Source organism: Scyliorhinus torazame, chromosome X (genome assembly GCF_047496885.1).
Source record: "Scyliorhinus torazame isolate Kashiwa2021f chromosome X, sScyTor2.1, whole genome shotgun sequence".
Classification (NCBI taxonomy): domain Eukaryota; kingdom Metazoa; phylum Chordata; class Chondrichthyes; order Carcharhiniformes; family Scyliorhinidae; genus Scyliorhinus; species Scyliorhinus torazame.
This window is the reverse complement of record NC_092738.1, coordinates 40,815,205-40,834,972: the sequence shown is the minus strand read 5'-3', so window position 1 is coordinate 40,834,972 and position 19,768 is coordinate 40,815,205.

Here is a 19,768-nt window from a genome sequence, read left to right as displayed (position 1 = left end):
TGGAGTCACATGTAGGCCAGACCGGGTAAGGACGGCAGATTTCCTTCCCTAAAGGACATTAGTGAACCAGATGGTTCACTAATTCGACCATTGATGACAGTTTCATGGTCACCGTTGCCAAGATTAGCTTTTTAATTCCAGATTTAATTTATTGAATCAAACCTGGAGTATTGTGAGAGTTTTGGTGTCCTTATCTGAGGAAGGATGTTGTTGCTGTGGAGGGAGCGCAGCGAAGGTTTACCAGACTGATTCCTGGGATGGCGGGACTGTCATATGAGAGACTAAATCGGTTAGGATTATATTCATTGGAGTTTAGAAGAGTGAGAGGGGATCTCACAGAAACTTACAAAATTCTAACAGGATTAGACAGGGTAGATTCAGGAAGAATGTTCCCGATGGTGGGGGAGTCCAGAACTAGGGGTCAGGGTTTGAGGATAAGGGGTAAATCTTTTAGGACTGAGGTGAGGAGAGATTTCTTCACCCAGAGAGCGGTGAATCTGTGGAATTCACTCCCACAGAAAGTAGTTGAGGCCAAAACGTTGTGTAATTCCAAGATGGAATTAGATGTAGCTCTTGGGGCTAAAGGGATCAAGGGATATGGGGAGGAAGGTGGGATCAGGGTATTGAACTTGATGATCAGCCATGATCCTAATGAATGGCGGAGCAGGCTCGAGGGGCCGAATGGCCTCCTCCTGCTTCTATTTTCTATGTGTGTTTCTATGACACCAGCTGCCGTGGTGGGATTCAGACCTGTGTCCCCAGAGCCTCTGGGTAACAAGGCCAGTGAGATTACCACTATGCCACAATCTCCCCAAATGTTGAGCCCTTTCCAATAGAATCTTTTTGCTGTGTGCGCCTAGACAGTGAGGTTTGATAGACTATTCAACTGCAAGGGCATCACTGTTGAGCTTGATGCCACCCTCAGATGACAGTTAACTCACTGGGCAGGTAACTTGGAATATGCTGGTCTTTACCAATGGAACCCTCCAGAATATTTTGTAGTAATTTTAGTCACGGTTTCTACACTTCCATTTTCCCCAGTGAAGTGGACTTAGGGACAGACAATTGTCAAATAGTTTCTCCGGAATCTTCCTCTGTAACATTGACAGCCGATCAATGGAATCTTCTTGGGGAAACAGCTTAAGTGGCAGATTGTGCGTTTTCTTCAGAGTTGATGCCAAGGTTACGACAGGGTATCAGGGAACCCCTGTTAAATGAGCGCGGGGAACCTTCCGGACTCTATATGGAGGCGGATGGAGGAGATGCGGGTGCATTGGGTCAGGTCTGAGGGCCTTGGTTACTGCATTTTCCCTGCTCGACTCTCGTCGAGGTCAGTGGTGATGGCCACTTTGAGGATTTGAAATCAGTTTGGGCAGCGTTTTAAACCTGGCTCCATGTCACTGCTGGTTCCAATTTGCAGGAACCTTGGGCAAAATTCTCCGGAAACGGTGCGATGTCCGCCGACTGGCGCCAAAACGGCGCAAATCAGTTGGGCATCGCGCCGCCCCAAAGGTGCGGAATGCTCCGCATCTTTGGGGGCCGAGCCCCAACATTGAGGGGCTAGGTCGGCGCGGGACGAATTTCCGCCCCGCCAGCTGGCGCAAAAGGCATTTGGTGCCCCGCCAGCTGGCGCAGAAATGACATCTCCGGGTGGCGCATGCACGGGAGCGTCAGCGGCCGCTGACGGCATTCCCGCGCATGTGCAGTGGAGGGAGTCTCTTCTGCCTCCGCCATGGTGGAGACCGTGGCGGAGGCGGAAGGGAAAGAGTGCCCCCAAGGCACAGGCCCGCCCGCGGATCGGTGGGCCCCGATCGCGGGCCAGGCCACCGTGGGGGCACCCTCCGGGGCCAGATCGCCCCGCGCCCCCCCCAGGACCCCGGAGCCCGCCCACGCCGCCTTGTCCCGCCGGTAAGAGAGGTGGTTTAATTTACCCCGGCGGGACAGGCATTTTAGCGGTGGGACTTCGGCCCATCCGGGCCGGAGAATCGCGGGGGGGGGGGGGGGGCCGCCAACCGGCGCGCCGCGATTCCCGCCCCCGCCGAATATCCGGTGCCGGAGACTTCGGCAACCGGCGGGGCGGGATTCACGCCAGCCCCCGGCGATTCTCCAACCCGGCGGGGGGTCGGAGAATCTCGCCCCATAGGTTTGTGCCATCTGGCTTAGATTCATCATTCAGGGCATTGGAGAGGGAGGGGTTGGAAAGGTTTAGGGACATGTTTCTGGAAGGTAGGTTCGCCAGCCTACACGAGTTGCGAGAGAAATTCCAGCTCCCGAGAGGGAATGTATTCAGGTACTTACAGATGCGTGGTTACTTTACGCAAGGAGCTTCCTTCATTTCCCCCGGTACTGTCGCCTTCGTTTATGGACAGGGTCCTGTCCTTGGCCGAGTTTGGGGAGGGTAAGATTTTGGATGTCTCTGGGCAGATGTTGGCGATGGAGCAGGCATCCTTGGAGGAAGTAAAGAGGAAGTGGGAGGGTTTGACCTTTGAGGGTGTGTGTGGAGTGAGGCTTTTCACAGGGTCAACTTCCCTTCCTCGTGTGCGAGGTTAAGCCTGATCCAGTTAAAGGTGCATAGGGCACATCTGACTGGGGCAGGTGTGAGTGGGTTCCTCTTTGGAGTGCAGGATAGGTGTGAGAGGTGCGCTAGGGGACGGGTGAATCACAGGCACATGTTTTGGTCTTGCCCCCCCCCACCAAGCTTGTTAGTTTCTGGGTCTCCAATGTCAGGGATTCTGGGCATTCAGCTGGAGCCATGCCCATTGGTGGTCATCTTTGGAGTTTCGGACCTGTCGGTGCTGGAGCTGGCGACGAGGGCAGACGTTCTAGCCGTCGCCTCGCTAGTAGTCCGGAGGCGAGCTCTGCTTGGGTGGACATCCCCAGTGCCGCCTAGGGCCTCAACGTGGTTGGGGGACCTGATGGAATTCTTGCACTTGCAGAAGATCAAATATACCATGAGGGGGGTCGGTGTAAGGGCCACGCTCGAGGGAGCTGGTTACCGCCAGCTGTTAGGGAGAGGGGGTGTGGTTTAGTCTCTGTATTTTGATGAAGATCCTTTGTTTGTTATGGGGGGGTGGGGGGTGAGGGGGATTGGGTGGTTGTTGCACTATTGTTGTTTGTGTTCTAATGAAAATCTTGTTGAATAAAAATATTGTCAAAAATCAATAAACCGAGCATTTGAGGTTGAACAATGTTCGCAGCTGCGCGCCTGTGATTACTTTTTTCCCTGTGTTTCGCTGCCACACAAGCTTCATTGGGCGTTGTCTCTGTCTCATCATTTTCAAATCATGGAGAAGTTAAGCAGAGGAATTGCAGCTGTGTTGTTGGATAGAATCGCTGCGAGCTGAAAGCCTGGCGTGTGCTGTTTGTCTTGGCCACAATGACTGCTCTGATACCTTTGGTGCCAACAGGTGCTTGTAAACCTCTGTTGAAATTCGGAAGTAGGTGGTCGAATATCGATGGGGCGATCTTCATCCACATTGGCTTCCGGGCAGACAATGCTCCAATTTAAAAAAACCAACTCCCATCCGTGTGATCAACTGCTTCCCTGATTTGGCCCTATCCCGATCTCTGTACCCCCTCCAGCCCGATAACTCCCTGAGGTGTCTACATTCCTCTTGTTCTGACCTCTTGTACTTCCCCGATTCCCATCGTTCCGAATTGGTGACTGTACCCGGGCCCCAAGCTCTGGAATTCCCTCCCTCGCCTCTCCGAATTCTCTGCCTCACTTGCCTCCTTTCAGACACTCCATTAAAACCTACTAGGATTTTGGTCACCTCTTACCGCCTTCTTCTGAGGCTCAATGCCCAACTTTGTTCGAGAGCGTTCTGGTGAAGCGCCTTCGGACATTTCTACTACATTACAGGGGCTATATGAATGCAAGTTCTTGTTGCTGTGCTCCTCACATGCAATGATGGCACAGTGGTTAGCACTGCTGCCTCACAGCGCCAGTGTCCCAGGTTCACTTCCAGCCTTGGGGGCCTGACTATGAGGAGTCTGCACGTTCTCCCCGTGTCTGCATGGGTTTCCTCCGGGTGCTCCGGTTTCCTCCCACAATCTGAAGATGTACAGGTTAGGTGGATTGGCCGTGCTAAATTGTCCCTTAGTGTCCAAAGATGTGCAGGTTAGGTGGATTGGCCATGTTAAATTGTCCCTTAGTGCCCAAAGATGTGCAGGTTAGGTGGATTGGCCATGTTAAATTGTCCCTTAGTGTCCAAAGATGTACAGGTTAGGTGGATTGGCCATGATAAATTGTCCCTTAGTGTTCAAAGATGTGCAGGTTAGGTGGATTGGCCGCGCTAAATTGTCCTTTAGTGTCCAAAGATGTGCAGGTTAGGTGGATTGGCCGTGTTAAATTGTCCCTTAGTGTCCAAAGATGTGCAGGTTAGGTGGATTGACCATGATAAATTGACCCTTAGTGTCCAAAGATGTGCAGGTTAGGTGGATTGGCCATGATAAATTGTCCCTTAGTGTCCAAAGATGTGCAGGTTAGGTGGATTGGCCATGTTAAATTGTCCCTCAGTGTGCAAAGATGTACAGGTTAGGTGGATTGGCCATGTTAAATTGTCCCTTAGTGTCCAAAGATGTACAGGTTAGGTGGATTGGCCATGTTAAATTGTCCCTTAGAGTCCAAAGATGTGCAGGTTAGGTGGATTGGCCGTGTTAAATTGTCCCTTAGTGTCCAAAGATGTGCAGGTTAGGTGGATTGGCCGTGTTAAATTGTCCCTTAGTGTCCAAAGATGTGCAGGTTAGGTGGATTGGCCATGTTAAATTGTCCCTTAGTGTCCAAAGATGTGCAGGTTAGGTGGATTGGCCGTGTTAAATTGTCCCTTAGTGTCCAAAGATGCGCAGGTTAGGTGGATTGGCCATGTTAAATTGTCCCTTAGTGTCCAAAGATGTGCAGGTTAGGTGGATTGGCCGTGTTAAATTGTCACTTAGTGTCCAAAGATGTCCAGGTTAGGTGGATTGGCCATGTTAAATTGTCCCTTAGTGTCCAAAGATGTACAGGTTAGGTGGATTGGCCACGATAAATTGTCCCTTAGTGTCCAAAGGTGTGCAGGTTAGGTGGATTGGCCGTGTTAAATTGTCCCTTAGTGTCCAAAGATGTACAGGTTAGGTGGATTGGCCATGTTAAATTGTCCCTTAGTGTCCAAAGATGTACAGGTTAGGTGGATTGGCCATGATAAATTGTCCCTGAGTGTCCAAAGGTGTACAGGTTAGGTGGATTGGCCATGCTAAATTGTCCCTTAGTGTCCAAAGATGTGCAGGTTAGGTAGATTGGCCATGTTAAATTGCCCTTAGTGTCCAAAGATGTGCAGGTTAGGTGGATTGGCCATGATAAATTGTCCCTTAGTGTCCAAAGATGTACAGGTTAGGTGGATTGGCCATGATAAATTGTCCCATAGTGTCCAAACATGCACAGGTTAGGTGGATTGGCCATGTTAAATTGTCCCTTAGTGTCCAAAGATGTGCAGGTTAGATGGATTGGCCATGCTAAATTGTCCCTTAGTGTCCAAAGATGTGCAGGTTAGGTGGATTGGCCATGCTAAATTGTCCCTTAGTGTCCAAAAATGTGCAGGTTAGGTGGATTGGCCATGCTAAATTGTCCCTTAGTCTCCAAAGATGTGCAGGTTAGGTGGATTGACCATGATAAATTGTCCCTTAGTGTCCAAAGATGTGCAGGTCAGGTGGATTGGCCATGTTAAATTGCCCCTTAGTGTCCAAAGATGTACAGGTTAGGTGGATTGGCCATGTTAAATTGTCCCTTAGTGTCCAAAGATGTGCAGTTTAGGTGGATTGGCCATGATAAATTGTCCCTTAGTGTCCAAAGATGTGCAGGTTAGGTGGATTGGCCATGTTAAATTGTCCCTTAGTGTCCAAAGATGTGCAGGTTAGGTGGATTGACCATGATAAATTGTCCCTTACTGTCCAAAGATGTGCAGGTTAGGTGGATTGGCCATGCTAAATTGCCCCTTAGTATCCAAAGATGTGCAGGTTAGGTGGATTGGCCATGTTAAATTGTCCCTTAGTGTCCAAAGATGTACAGGTTAGGTGGATTGGCCATGCTAAATTGTCCCTTAGTGTCCAAAGATGTACAGGTTAGGTGGATTGGCCATGTTAAATTGTCCCTTAGTGTCCAAAGATGTGCAGGTTAGGTGGATTGGCCATGTTAAATTGTCCCTTAGTGCCCAAAGATGTGCAGGTTAGGTGGATTGGCCATGTTAAATTGTCCCTTAGTGTCCAAAGATGTGCAGGTTGGTGGATTGGCCATGATAAATTGTCCCTTAGTGTCCAAAGATGTGCAGGTTAGGTGGATTGGCCATGTTAAATTGTCCCTTAGTGTCCAAAGATGTGCAGGTTAGGTGGATTGGCCATGTTAAATTGTCCCTTAGTGCCCAAAGATGTGCAGGTTAGGTGGATTGGCCATGTTAAATTGTCCCTTAGTGTCCAAAGATGTGCAGGTTGGTGGATTGGCCATGATAAATTGTCCCTTAGTGTCCAAAGATGTGCAGGTTAGGTGGATTGGCCATGATAAATTGTCCCTTAGTGTCCAAAGATGTACAGGTTAGGTGGATTGGCCGTGTTAAATTGTCCCTTAGTGTCCAAAGATGTGCAGGTTAGGTGGATTGGCCATGCTAAATTGTCCTTCGTGTCCAAAGATGTGCAGGTTAGGTGGATTGGCCGTGTTAAATTGTCCCTTAGTGCCCAAAGATGTGCAGGTTAGGTGGATTGGCCATGTTAAATTGTCCCTTAGTGTCCAAAGATGTACAGGTTAGGTGGATTGGCCGCGCTAAATTGTCCTTTAGTGTCCAAAGATGTGCAGGTTAGGTGGATTGGCCGTGTTAAATTGTCCCTTAGTGTCCAAAGATGTGCAGGTTAGGTGGATTGACCATGATAAATTGACCCTTAGTGTCCAAAGATGTGCAGGTTAGGTGGATTGGCCATGATAAATTGTCCCTTAGTGTCCAAAGATGTGCATGTTAGGTGGATTGGCCATGTTAAATTGTCCCTCAGTGTCCAAAGATGTACAGGTTAGGTGGATTGGCCATGTTAAATTGTCCCTTAGTGTCCAAAGATGTACAGGTTAGGTGGATTGGCCATGTTAAATTGTCCCATAGTGTCCTAAGATGTGCAGGTTAGGTGGATTGGCCGTGTTAAATTGTCCCTTAGTGTCCAAAGATGTGCAGGTTAGGTGGATTGGCCGTGTTAAATTGTCCCTTAGTGTCCAAAGATGTGCAGGTTAGGTGGATTGGCCATGTTAAATTGTCCCTTAGTGTCCAAAGATGTGCAGGTTAGGTGGATTGGCCGTGTTAAATTGTCCCTTAGTGTCCAAAGATGTGCAGGTTAGGTGGATTGGCCATGTTAAATTGTCCCTTAGTGTCCAAAGATGTGCAGGTTAGGTGGATTGGCCGTGTTAAATTGTCACTTAGTGTCCAAAGATGTACAGGTTAGGTGGATTGGCCATGTTAAATTGTCCCTTAGTGTCCAAAGATGTACAGGTTAGGTGGATTGGCCACGATAAATTGTCCCTTAGTGTCCAAAGGTGTGCAGGTTAGGTGGATTGGCCGTGTTAAATTGTCCCTTAGTGTCCAAAGATGTACAGGTTAGGTGGATTGGCCATGTTAAATTGTCCCTTAGAGTCCAAAGATGTGCAGGTTAGGTGGATTGGCCGTGTTAAATTGTCCCTTAGTGTCCAAAGATGTGCAGGTTAGGTGGATTGGCCGTGTTAAATTGTCCCTTAGTGTCCAAAGATGTGCAGGTTAGGTGGATTGGCCATGTTAAATTGTCCCTCAGTGTCCAAAGATGTGCAGGTTAGGTGGATTGGCCGGGATAAATTGTCCCTTCGTGTCCAAAGATGTGCAGGTTAGGTGGATTGGCCATGTTAAATTGTCCCTTAGTGTCCAAAGATGTGCAGGTTAGGTGGATTGGCCGTGTTAAATTGTCACTTAGTGTCCAAAGATGTCCAGGTTAGGTGGATTGGCCATGTTAAATTGTCCCTTAGTGTCCAAAGATGTACAGGTTAGGTGGATTGGCCACGATAAATTGTCCCTTAGTGTCCAAAGGTGTGCAGGTTAGGTGGATTGGCCGTGTTAAATTGTCCCTTAGTGTCCAAAGATGTACAGGTTAGGTGGATTGGCCATGTTAAATTGTCCCTTAGTGTCCAAAGATGTACAGGTTAGGTGGATTGGCCATGATAAATTGTCCCTGAGTGTCCAAAGGTGTACAGGTTAGGTGGATTGGCCATGCTAAATTGTCCCTTAGTGTCCAAAGATGTGCAGGTTAGGTAGATTGGCCATGTTAAATTGCCCTTAGTGTCCAAAGATGTGCAGGTTAGGTGGATTGGCCATGATAAATTGTCCCTTAGTGTCCAAAGATGTACAGGTTAGGTGGATTGGCCATGATAAATTGTCCCATAGTGTCCAAACATGCACAGGTTAGGTGGATTGGCCATGTTAAATTGTCCCTTAGTGTCCAAAGATGTGCAGGTTAGATGTATTGGCCATGCTAAATTGTCCCTTAGTGTCCAAAGATGTGCAGGTTAGGTGGATTGGCCATGCTAAATTGTCCCTTAGTGTCCAAAGATGTGCAGGTTAGGTGGATTGGCCATGCTAAATTGTCCCTTAGTCTCCAAAGATGTGCAGGTTAGGTGGATTGACCATGATAAATTGTCCCTTAGTGTCCAAAGATGTGCAGGTCAGGTGGATTGGCCATGTTAAATTGCCCCTTAGTGTCCAAAGATGTACAGGTTAGGTGGATTGGCCATGTTAAATTGTCCCTTAGTGTCCAAAGATGTGCAGTTTAGGTGGATTGGCCATGATAAATTGTCCCTTAGTGTCCAAAGATGTGCAGGTTAGGTGGATTGGCCATGTTAAATTGTCCCTTAGTGCCCAAAGATGTGCAGGTTAGGTGGATTGACCATGATAAATTGTCCCTTACTGTCCAAAGATGTGCAGGTTAGGTGGATTGGCCATGCTAAATTGCCCCTTAGTATCCAAAGATGTGCAGGTTAGGTGGATTGGCCATGTTAAATTGTCCCTTAGTGTCCAAAGATGTACAGGTTAGGTGGATTGGCCATGCTAAATTGTCCCTTAGTGTCCAAAGATGTACAGGTTAGGTGGATTGGCCATGTTAAATTGTCCCTTAGTGTCCAAAGATGTGCAGGTTAGGTGGATTGGCCATGTTAAATTGTCCCTTAGTGCCCAAAGATGTGCAGGTTAGGTGGATTGGCCATGTTAAATTGTCCCTTAGTGTCCAAAGATGTGCAGGTTGGTGGATTGGCCATGATAAATTGTCCCTTAGTGTCCAAAGATGTGCAGGTTAGGTGGATTGGCCATGATAAATTGTCCCTTAGTGTCCAAAGATGTACAGGTTAGGTGGATTGGCCATGATAAATTGTCCCTTAGTGTCCAAAGATGTGCAGGTTAGGTGGATTGGCCGTGTTAAATTGTCCCTTAGTGTCCAAAGATGTGCAGGTTAGGTGGATTGGCCATGCTAAATTGTCCTTCGTGTCCAAAGATGTGCAGGTTAGGTGGATTGGCCGTGTTAAATTGTCCCTTAGTGCCCAAAGATGTGCAGGTTAGGTGGATTGGCCATGTTAAATTGTCCCTTAGTGTCCAAAGATGTACAGGTTAGGTGGATTGGCCATGATAAATTGTCCCTTAGTGTTCAAAGATGTGCAGGTTAGGTGGATTGGCCGCGCTAAATTGTCCTTTAGTGTCCAAAGATGTGCAGGTTAGGTGGATTGGCCGTGTTAAATTGTCCCTTAGTGTCCAAAGATGTGCAGGTTAAGTGGATTGACCATGATAAATTGACCCTTAGTGTCCAAAGATGTGCAGGTTAGGTGGATTGGCCATGATAAATTGTCCCTTAGTGTCCAAAGATGTGCATGTTAGGTGGATTGGCCATGTTAAATTGTCCCTCAGTGTCCAAAGATGTACAGGTTAGGTGGATTGGCCATGTTAAATTGTCCCTTAGTGTCCAAAGATGTACAGGTTAGGTGGATTGGCCATGTTAAATTGTCCCTTAGTGTCCAAAGATGTGCAGGTTAGGTGGATTGGCCGTGTTAAATTGTCCCTTAGTGTCCAAAGATGTGCAGGTTAGGTGGATTGGCCGTGTTAAATTGTCCCTTAGTGTCCAAAGATGTGCAGGTTAGGTGGATTGGCCATGTTAAATTGTCCCTCAGTGTCCAAAGATGTACAGGTTAGGTGGATTGGCCATGTTAAATTGTCCCTTAGTGTCCAAAGATGTACAGGTTAGGTGGATTGGCCATGTTAAATTGTCCCATAGTGTCCTAAGATGTGCAGGTTAGGTGGATTGGCCGTGTTAAATTGTCCCTTAGTGTCCAAAGATGTGCAGGTTAGGTGGATTGGCCGTGTTAAATTGTCCCTTAGTGTCCAAAGATGTGCAGGTTAGGTGGATTGGCCATGTTAAATTGTCCCTTAGTGTCCAAAGATGTGCAGGTTAGGTGGATTGGCCGTGTTAAATTGTCCCTTAGTGTCCAAAGATGTGCAGGTTAGGTGGATTGGCCATGTTAAATTGTCCCTTAGTGTCCAAAGATGTGCAGGTTAGGTGGATTGGCCGTGTTAAATTGTCACTTAGTGTCCAAAGATGTACAGGTTAGGTGGATTGGCCATGTTAAATTGTCCCTTAGTGTCCAAAGATGTACAGGTTAGGTGGATTGGCCACGATAAATTGTCCCTTAGTGTCCAAAGGTGTGCAGGTTAGGTGGATTGGCCGTGTTAAATTGTCCCTTAGTGTCCAAAGATGTACAGGTTAGGTGGATTGGCCATGTTAAATTGTCCCTTAGAGTCCAAAGATGTGCAGGTTAGGTGGATTGGCCGTGTTAAATTGTCCCTTAGTGTCCAAAGATGTGCAGGTTAGGTGGATTGGCCGTGTTAAATTGTCCCTTAGTGTCCAAAGATGTGCAGGTTAGGTGGATTGGCCATGTTAAATTGTCCCTCAGTGTCCAAAGATGTGCAGGTTAGGTGGATTGGCCGTGTTAAATTGTCCCTTAGTGTCCAAAGATGTGCAGGTTAGGTGGATTGGCCATGTTAAATTGTCCCTTAGTGTCCAAAGATGTGCAGGTTAGGTGGATTGGCCGTGTTAAATTGTCACTTAGTGTCCAAAGATGTCCAGGTTAGGTGGATTGGCCATGTTAAATTGTCCCTTAGTGTCCAAAGATGTACAGGTTAGGTGGATTGGCCACGATAAATTGTCCCTTAGTGTCCAAAGGTGTGCAGGTTAGGTGGATTGGCCGTGTTAAATTGTCCCTTAGTGTCCAAAGATGTACAGGTTAGGTGGATTGGCCATGTTAAATTGTCCCTTAGTGTCCAAAGATGTACAGGTTAGGTGGATTGGCCATGATAAATTGTCCCTGAGTGTCCAAAGGTGTACAGGTTAGGTGGATTGGCCATGCTAAATTGTCCCTTAGTGTCCAAAGATGTGCAGGTTAGGTAGATTGGCCATGTTAAATTGCCCTTAGTGTCCAAAGATGTGCAGGTTAGGTGGATTGGCCATGATAAATTGTCCCTTAGTGTCCAAAGATGTACAGGTTAGGTGGATTGGCCATGATAAATTGTCCCATAGTGTCCAAACATGCACAGGTTAGGTGGATTGGCCATGTTAAATTGTCCCTTAGTGTCCAAAGATGTGCAGGTTAGATGTATTGGCCATGCTAAATTGTCCCTTAGTGTCCAAAGATGTGCAGGTTAGGTGGATTGGCCATGCTAAATTGTCCCTTAGTGTCCAAAGATGTGCAGGTTAGGTGGATTGGCCATGCTAAATTGTCCCTTAGTCTCCAAAGATGTGCAGGTTAGGTGGATTGACCATGATAAATTGTCCCTTAGTGTCCAAAGATGTGCAGGTCAGGTGGATTGGCCATGTTAAATTGCCCCTTAGTGTCCAAAGATGTACAGGTTAGGTGGATTGGCCATGTTAAATTGTCCCTTAGTGTCCAAAGATGTGCAGTTTAGGTGGATTGGCCATGATAAATTGTCCCTTAGTGTCCAAAGATGTGCAGGTTAGGTGGATTGGCCATGTTAAATTGTCCCTTAGTGCCCAAAGATGTGCAGGTTAGGTGGATTGACCATGATAAATTGTCCCTTACTGTCCAAAGATGTGCAGGTTAGGTGGATTGGCCATGCTAAATTGCCCCTTAGTATCCAAAGATGTGCAGGTTAGGTGGATTGGCCATGTTAAATTGTCCCTTAGTGTCCAAAGATGTACAGGTTAGGTGGATTGGCCATGCTAAATTGTCCCTTAGTGTCCAAAGATGTACAGGTTAGGTGGATTGGCCATGTTAAATTGTCCCATAGTGTCCTAAGATGTGCAGGTTAGGTGGATTGGCCGTGTTAAATTGTCCCTTAGTGTCCAAAGATGTGCAGGTTAGGTGGATTGGCCGTGTTAAATTGTCCCTTAGTGTCCAAAGATGTGCAGGTTAGGTGGATTGGCCATGTTAAATTGTCCCTTAGTGTCCAAAGATGTGCAGGTTAGGTGGATTGGCCGTGTTAAATTGTCCCTTAGTGTCCAAAGATGTGCAGGTTAGGTGGATTGGCCATGTTAAATTGTCCCTTAGTGTCCAAAGATGTGCAGGTTAGGTGGATTGGCCGTGTTAAATTGTCACTTAGTGTCCAAAGATGTACAGGTTAGGTGGATTGGCCATGTTAAATTGTCCCTTAGTGTCCAAAGATGTACAGGTTAGGTGGATTGGCCACGATAAATTGTCCCTTAGTGTCCAAAGGTGTGCAGGTTAGGTGGATTGGCCGTGTTAAATTGTCCCTTAGTGTCCAAAGATGTACAGGTTAGGTGGATTGGCCATGTTAAATTGTCCCTTAGAGTCCAAAGATGTGCAGGTTAGGTGGATTGGCCGTGTTAAATTGTCCCTTAGTGTCCAAAGATGTGCAGGTTAGGTGGATTGGCCGTGTTAAATTGTCCCTTAGTGTCCAAAGATGTGCAGGTTAGGTGGATTGGCCATGTTAAATTGTCCCTCAGTGTCCAAAGATGTGCAGGTTAGGTGGATTGGCCGGGATAAATTGTCCCTTCGTGTCCAAAGATGTGCAGGTTAGGTGGATTGGCCATGTTAAATTGTCCCTTAGTGTCCAAAGATGTGCAGGTTAGGTGGATTGGCCGTGTTAAATTGTCACTTAGTGTCCAAAGATGTCCAGGTTAGGTGGATTGGCCATGTTAAATTGTCCCTTAGTGTCCAAAGATGTACAGGTTAGGTGGATTGGCCACGATAAATTGTCCCTTAGTGTCCAAAGGTGTGCAGGTTAGGTGGATTGGCCGTGTTAAATTGTCCCTTAGTGTCCAAAGATGTACAGGTTAGGTGGATTGGCCATGTTAAATTGTCCCTTAGTGTCCAAAGATGTACAGGTTAGGTGGATTGGCCATGATAAATTGTCCCTGAGTGTCCAAAGGTGTACAGGTTAGGTGGATTGGCCATGCTAAATTGTCCCTTAGTGTCCAAAGATGTGCAGGTTAGGTAGATTGGCCATGTTAAATTGCCCTTAGTGTCCAAAGATGTGCAGGTTAGGTGGATTGGCCATGATAAATTGTCCCTTAGTGTCCAAAGATGTACAGGTTAGGTGGATTGGCCATGATAAATTGTCCCATAGTGTCCAAACATGCACAGGTTAGGTGGATTGGCCATGTTAAATTGTCCCTTAGTGTCCAAAGATGTGCAGGTTAGATGTATTGGCCATGCTAAATTGTCCCTTAGTGTCCAAAGATGTGCAGGTTAGGTGGATTGGCCATGCTAAATTGTCCCTTAGTGTCCAAAGATGTGCAGGTTAGGTGGATTGGCCATGCTAAATTGTCCCTTAGTCTCCAAAGATGTGCAGGTTAGGTGGATTGACCATGATAAATTGTCCCTTAGTGTCCAAAGATGTGCAGGTCAGGTGGATTGGCCATGTTAAATTGCCCCTTAGTGTCCAAAGATGTACAGGTTAGGTGGATTGGCCATGTTAAATTGTCCCTTAGTGTCCAAAGATGTGCAGTTTAGGTGGATTGGCCATGATAAATTGTCCCTTAGTGTCCAAAGATGTGCAGGTTAGGTGGATTGGCCATGTTAAATTGTCCCTTAGTGCCCAAAGATGTGCAGGTTAGGTGGATTGACCATGATAAATTGTCCCTTACTGTCCAAAGATGTGCAGGTTAGGTGGATTGGCCATGCTAAATTGCCCCTTAGTATCCAAAGATGTGCAGGTTAGGTGGATTGGCCATGTTAAATTGTCCCTTAGTGTCCAAAGATGTACAGGTTAGGTGGATTGGCCATGCTAAATTGTCCCTTAGTGTCCAAAGATGTACAGGTTAGGTGGATTGGCCATGTTAAATTGTCCCTTAGTGTCCAAAGATGTGCAGGTTAGGTGGATTGGCCATGTTAAATTGTCCCTTAGTGCCCAAAGATGTGCAGGTTAGGTGGATTGGCCATGTTAAATTGTCCCTTAGTGTCCAAAGATGTGCAGGTTGGTGGATTGGCCATGATAAATTGTCCCTTAGTGTCCAAAGATGTGCAGGTTAGGTGGATTGGCCATGATAAATTGTCCCTTAGTGTCCAAAGATGTACAGGTTAGGTGGATTGGCCATGATAAATTGTCCCTTAGTGTCCAAAGATGTGCAGGTTAGGTGGATTGGCCGTGTTAAATTGTCCCTTAGTGTCCAAAGATGTGCAGGTTAGGTGGATTGGCCATGCTAAATTGTCCTTCGTGTCCAAAGATGTGCAGGTTAGGTGGATTGGCCGTGTTAAATTGTCCCTTAGTGCCCAAAGATGTGCAGGTTAGGTGGATTGGCCATGTTAAATTGTCCCTTAGTGTCCAAAGATGTACAGGTTAGGTGGATTGGCCATGATAAATTGTCCCTTAGTGTTCAAAGATGTGCAGGTTAGGTGGATTGGCCGCGCTAAATTGTCCTTTAGTGTCCAAAGATGTGCAGGTTAGGTGGATTGGCCGTGTTAAATTGTCCCTTAGTGTCCAAAGATGTGCAGGTTAAGTGGATTGACCATGATAAATTGACCCTTAGTGTCCAAAGATGTGCAGGTTAGGTGGATTGGCCATGATAAATTGTCCCTTAGTGTCCAAAGATGTGCATGTTAGGTGGATTGGCCATGTTAAATTGTCCCTCAGTGTCCAAAGATGTACAGGTTAGGTGGATTGGCCATGTTAAATTGTCCCTTAGTGTCCAAAGATGTACAGGTTAGGTGGATTGGCCATGTTAAATTGTCCCTTAGTGTCCAAAGATGTGCAGGTTAGGTGGATTGGCCGTGTTAAATTGTCCCTTAGTGTCCAAAGATGTGCAGGTTAGGTGGATTGGCCGTGTTAAATTGTCCCTTAGTGTCCAAAGATGTGCAGGTTAGGTGGATTGGCCATGTTAAATTGTCCCTCAGTGTCCAAAGATGTACAGGTTAGGTGGATTGGCCATGTTAAATTGTCCCTTAGTGTCCAAAGATGTACAGGTTAGGTGGATTGGCCATGTTAAATTGTCCCATAGTGTCCTAAGATGTGCAGGTTAGGTGGATTGGCCGTGTTAAATTGTCCCTTAGTGTCCAAAGATGTGCAGGTTAGGTGGATTGGCCGTGTTAAATTGTCCCTTAGTGTCCAAAGATGTGCAGGTTAGGTGGATTGGCCATGTTAAATTGTCCCTTAGTGTCCAAAGATGTGCAGGTTAGGTGGATTGGCCGTGTTAAATTGTCCCTTAGTGTCCAAAGATGTGCAGGTTAGGTGGATTGGCCATGTTAAATTGTCCCTTAGTGTCCAAAGATGTGCAGGTTAGGTGGATTGGCCGTGTTAAATTGTCACTTAGTGTCCAAAGATGTACAGGTTAGGTGGATTGGCCATGTTAAATTGTCCCTTAGTGTCCAAAGATGTACAGGTTAGGTGGATTGGCCACGATAAATTGTCCCTTAGTGTCCAAAGGTGTGCAGGTTAGGTGGATTGGCCGTGTTAAATTGTCCCTTAGTGTCCAAAGATGTACAGGTTAGGTGGATTGGCCATGTTAAATTGTCCCTTAGAGTCCAAAGATGTGCAGGTTAGGTGGATTGGCCGTGTTAAATTGTCCCTTAGTGTCCAAAGATGTGCAGGTTAGGTGGATTGGCCGTGTTAAATTGTCCCTTAGTGTCCAAAGATGTGCAGGTTAGGTGGATTGGCCATGTTAAATTGTCCCTCAGTGTCCAAAGATGTGCAGGTTAGGTGGATTGGCCGTGTTAAATTGTCCCTTAGTGTCCAAAGATGTGCAGGTTAGGTGGATTGGCCATGTTAAATTGTCCCTTAGTGTCCAAAGATGTGCAGGTTAGGTGGATTGGCCGTGTTAAATTGTCACTTAGTGTCCAAAGATGTCCAGGTTAGGTGGATTGGCCATGTTAAATTGTCCCTTAGTGTCCAAAGATGTACAGGTTAGGTGGATTGGCCACGATAAATTGTCCCTTAGTGTCCAAAGGTGTGCAGGTTAGGTGGATTGGCCGTGTTAAATTGTCCCTTAGTGTCCAAAGATGTACAGGTTAGGTGGATTGGCCATGTTAAATTGTCCCTTAGTGTCCAAAGATGTACAGGTTAGGTGGATTGGCCATGATAAATTGTCCCTGAGTGTCCAAAGGTGTACAGGTTAGGTGGATTGGCCATGCTAAATTGTCCCTTAGTGTCCAAAGATGTGCAGGTTAGGTAGATTGGCCATGTTAAATTGCCCTTAGTGTCCAAAGATGTGCAGGTTAGGTGGATTGGCCATGATAAATTGTCCCTTAGTGTCCAAAGATGTACAGGTTAGGTGGATTGGCCATGATAAATTGTCCCATAGTGTCCAAACATGCACAGGTTAGGTGGATTGGCCATGTTAAATTGTCCCTTAGTGTCCAAAGATGTGCAGGTTAGATGTATTGGCCATGCTAAATTGTCCCTTAGTGTCCAAAGATGTGCAGGTTAGGTGGATTGGCCATGCTAAATTGTCCCTTAGTGTCCAAAGATGTGCAGGTTAGGTGGATTGGCCATGCTAAATTGTCCCTTAGTCTCCAAAGATGTGCAGGTTAGGTGGATTGACCATGATAAATTGTCCCTTAGTGTCCAAAGATGTGCAGGTCAGGTGGATTGGCCATGTTAAATTGCCCCTTAGTGTCCAAAGATGTACAGGTTAGGTGGATTGGCCATGTTAAATTGTCCCTTAGTGTCCAAAGATGTGCAGTTTAGGTGGATTGGCCATGATAAATTGTCCCTTAGTGTCCAAAGATGTGCAGGTTAGGTGGATTGGCCATGTTAAATTGTCCCTTAGTGCCCAAAGATGTGCAGGTTAGGTGGATTGACCATGATAAATTGTCCCTTACTGTCCAAAGATGTGCAGGTTAGGTGGATTGGCCATGCTAAATTGCCCCTTAGTATCCAAAGATGTGCAGGTTAGGTGGATTGGCCATGTTAAATTGTCCCTTAGTGTCCAAAGATGTACAGGTTAGGTGGATTGGCCATGCTAAATTGTCCCTTAGTGTCCAAAGATGTACAGGTTAGGTGGATTGGCCATGTTAAATTGTCCCTTAGTGTCCAAAGATGTGCAGGTTAGGTGGATTGGCCATGTTAAATTGTCCCTTAGTGCCCAAAGATGTGCAGGTTAGGTGGATTGGCCATGTTAAATTGTCCCTTAGTGTCCAAAGATGTGCAGGTTGGTGGATTGGCCATGATAAATTGTCCCTTAGTGTCCAAAGATGTGCAGGTTAGGTGGATTGGCCATGATAAATTGTCCCTTAGTGTCCAAAGATGTACAGGTTAGGTGGATTGGCCATGATAAATTGTCTCTTAGTGTCCAAAGATGCGCAGGTTAGGTGGATTGGCCGTGTTAAATTGTCCCTTAGTGTCCAAAGATGTGCAGGTTAGGTGGATTGGCCATGCTAAATTGTCCTTCGTGTCCAAAGATGTGCAGGTTAGGTGGATTGGCCGTGTTAAATTGTCCCTTAGTGCCCAAAGATGTGCAGGTTAGGTGGATTGGCCATGTTAAATTGTCCCTTAGTGTCCAAAGATGTACAGGTTAGGTGGATTGGCCATGATAAATTGTCCCTTAGTGTTCAAAGATGTGCAGGTTAGGTGGATTGGCCGCGCTAAATTGTCCTTTAGTGTCCAAAGATGTGCAGGTTAGGTGGATTGGCCGTGTTAAATTGTCCCTTAGTGTCCAAAGATGTGCAGGTTAAGTGGATTGACCATGATAAATTGACCCTTAGTGTCCAAAGATGTGCAGGTTAGGTGGATTGGCCATGATAAATTGTCCCTTAGTGTCCAAAGATGTGCATGTTAGGTGGATTGGCCATGTTAAATTGTCCCTCAGTGTCCAAAGATGTACAGGTTAGGTGGATTGGCCATGTTAAATTGTCCCTTAGTGTCCAAAGATGTACAGGTTAGGTGGATTGGCCATGTTAAATTGTCCCTTAGTGTCCAAAGATGTGCAGGTTAGGTGGATTGGCCGTGTTAAATTGTCCCTTAGTGTCCAAAGATGTGCAGGTTAGGTGGATTGGCCGTGTTAAATTGTCCCTTAGTGTCCAAAGATGTGCAGGTTAGGTGGATTGGCCATGTTAAATTGTCCCTTAGTGTCCAAAGATGTGCAGGTTAGGTGGATTGGCCGTGTTAAATTCTCCCTTAGTGTCCAAAGATGTGCAGGTTAGGTGGATTGGCCATGTTAAATTGTCCCTTAGTGTCCAAAGATGTGCAGGTTAGGTGGATTGGCCGTGTTAAATTGTCACTTAGTGTCCAAAGATGTACAGGTTAGGTGGATTGGCCATGTTAAATTGTCCCTTAGTGTCCAAAGATGTACAGGTTAGGTGGATTGGCCACGATAAATTGTCCCTTAGTGTCCAAAGGTGTGCAGGTTAGGTGGATTGGCCGTGTTAAATTGTCCCTTAGTGTCCAAAGATGTACAGGTTAGGTGGATTGGCCATGTTAAATTGTCCCTTAGTGTCCAAAGATGTACAGGTTAGGTGGATTGGCCATGTTAAATTGTCCCTTAGTGTCCAAAGATGTACAGGTTAGGTGGATTGGCCATGTTAAATTGTCCCTTAGTGTCCAAAGATGTACAGGTTAGGTGGATTGGCCATGTTAAATTGTCCCTTAGTGTCCAAAGATGTACAGGTTAGGTGGATTGGCCATGATAAATTGTCCCTTAGTGTCCAAAGATGTACAGGTTAGGTGGATTGGCCATGTTAAATTGCCCCTTAGTGTCCAAAGATGTGCAGGTTAGGTGGATTGGCCATGTTAAATTGTCCCTCAGTGTCCAAAGATGTGCAGGTTAGGTGGATTGGCCATGATAAATTGTCCCTTAGTGGCCAAAGATGTGCTGGTTAGGTGGATTGGCCATGATAAATTGTCCCTTAGTGTCCAAAGATGTACAGGTTAGGTGGATTGGCCATGATAAATTGCCCCTTAGTGTCCAAAGATGTACAGGTTAGGTGGATTGGCCATGTTAAATTGTCCCTTAGTGTCCAAAGATGTGCAGGTTAGGTGGATTGGCCACGTTAAATTGTCCCTTAGTGTCCAAAGATGTGCAGGTTAGGTGGATTGGCCATGTTAAATTGTCCCTCAGTGTCCAAAGATGTGCAGGTTAGGTGGATTGGCCATGATAAATTGTCCCTTAGTGGCCAAAGATGTGCAGGTTAGGTGGATTGGCCATGATAAATTGTCCCTTAGTGTCCAAAGATGTACAGGTTAGGTGGATTGGCCATGATAAATTGCCCCTTAGTGTCCAAAGATGTACAGTTTAGGTGGATTGGCCATGTTAAATTGTCCCTTAGTGTCCAAAGATGTGCAGGTTAGGTGGA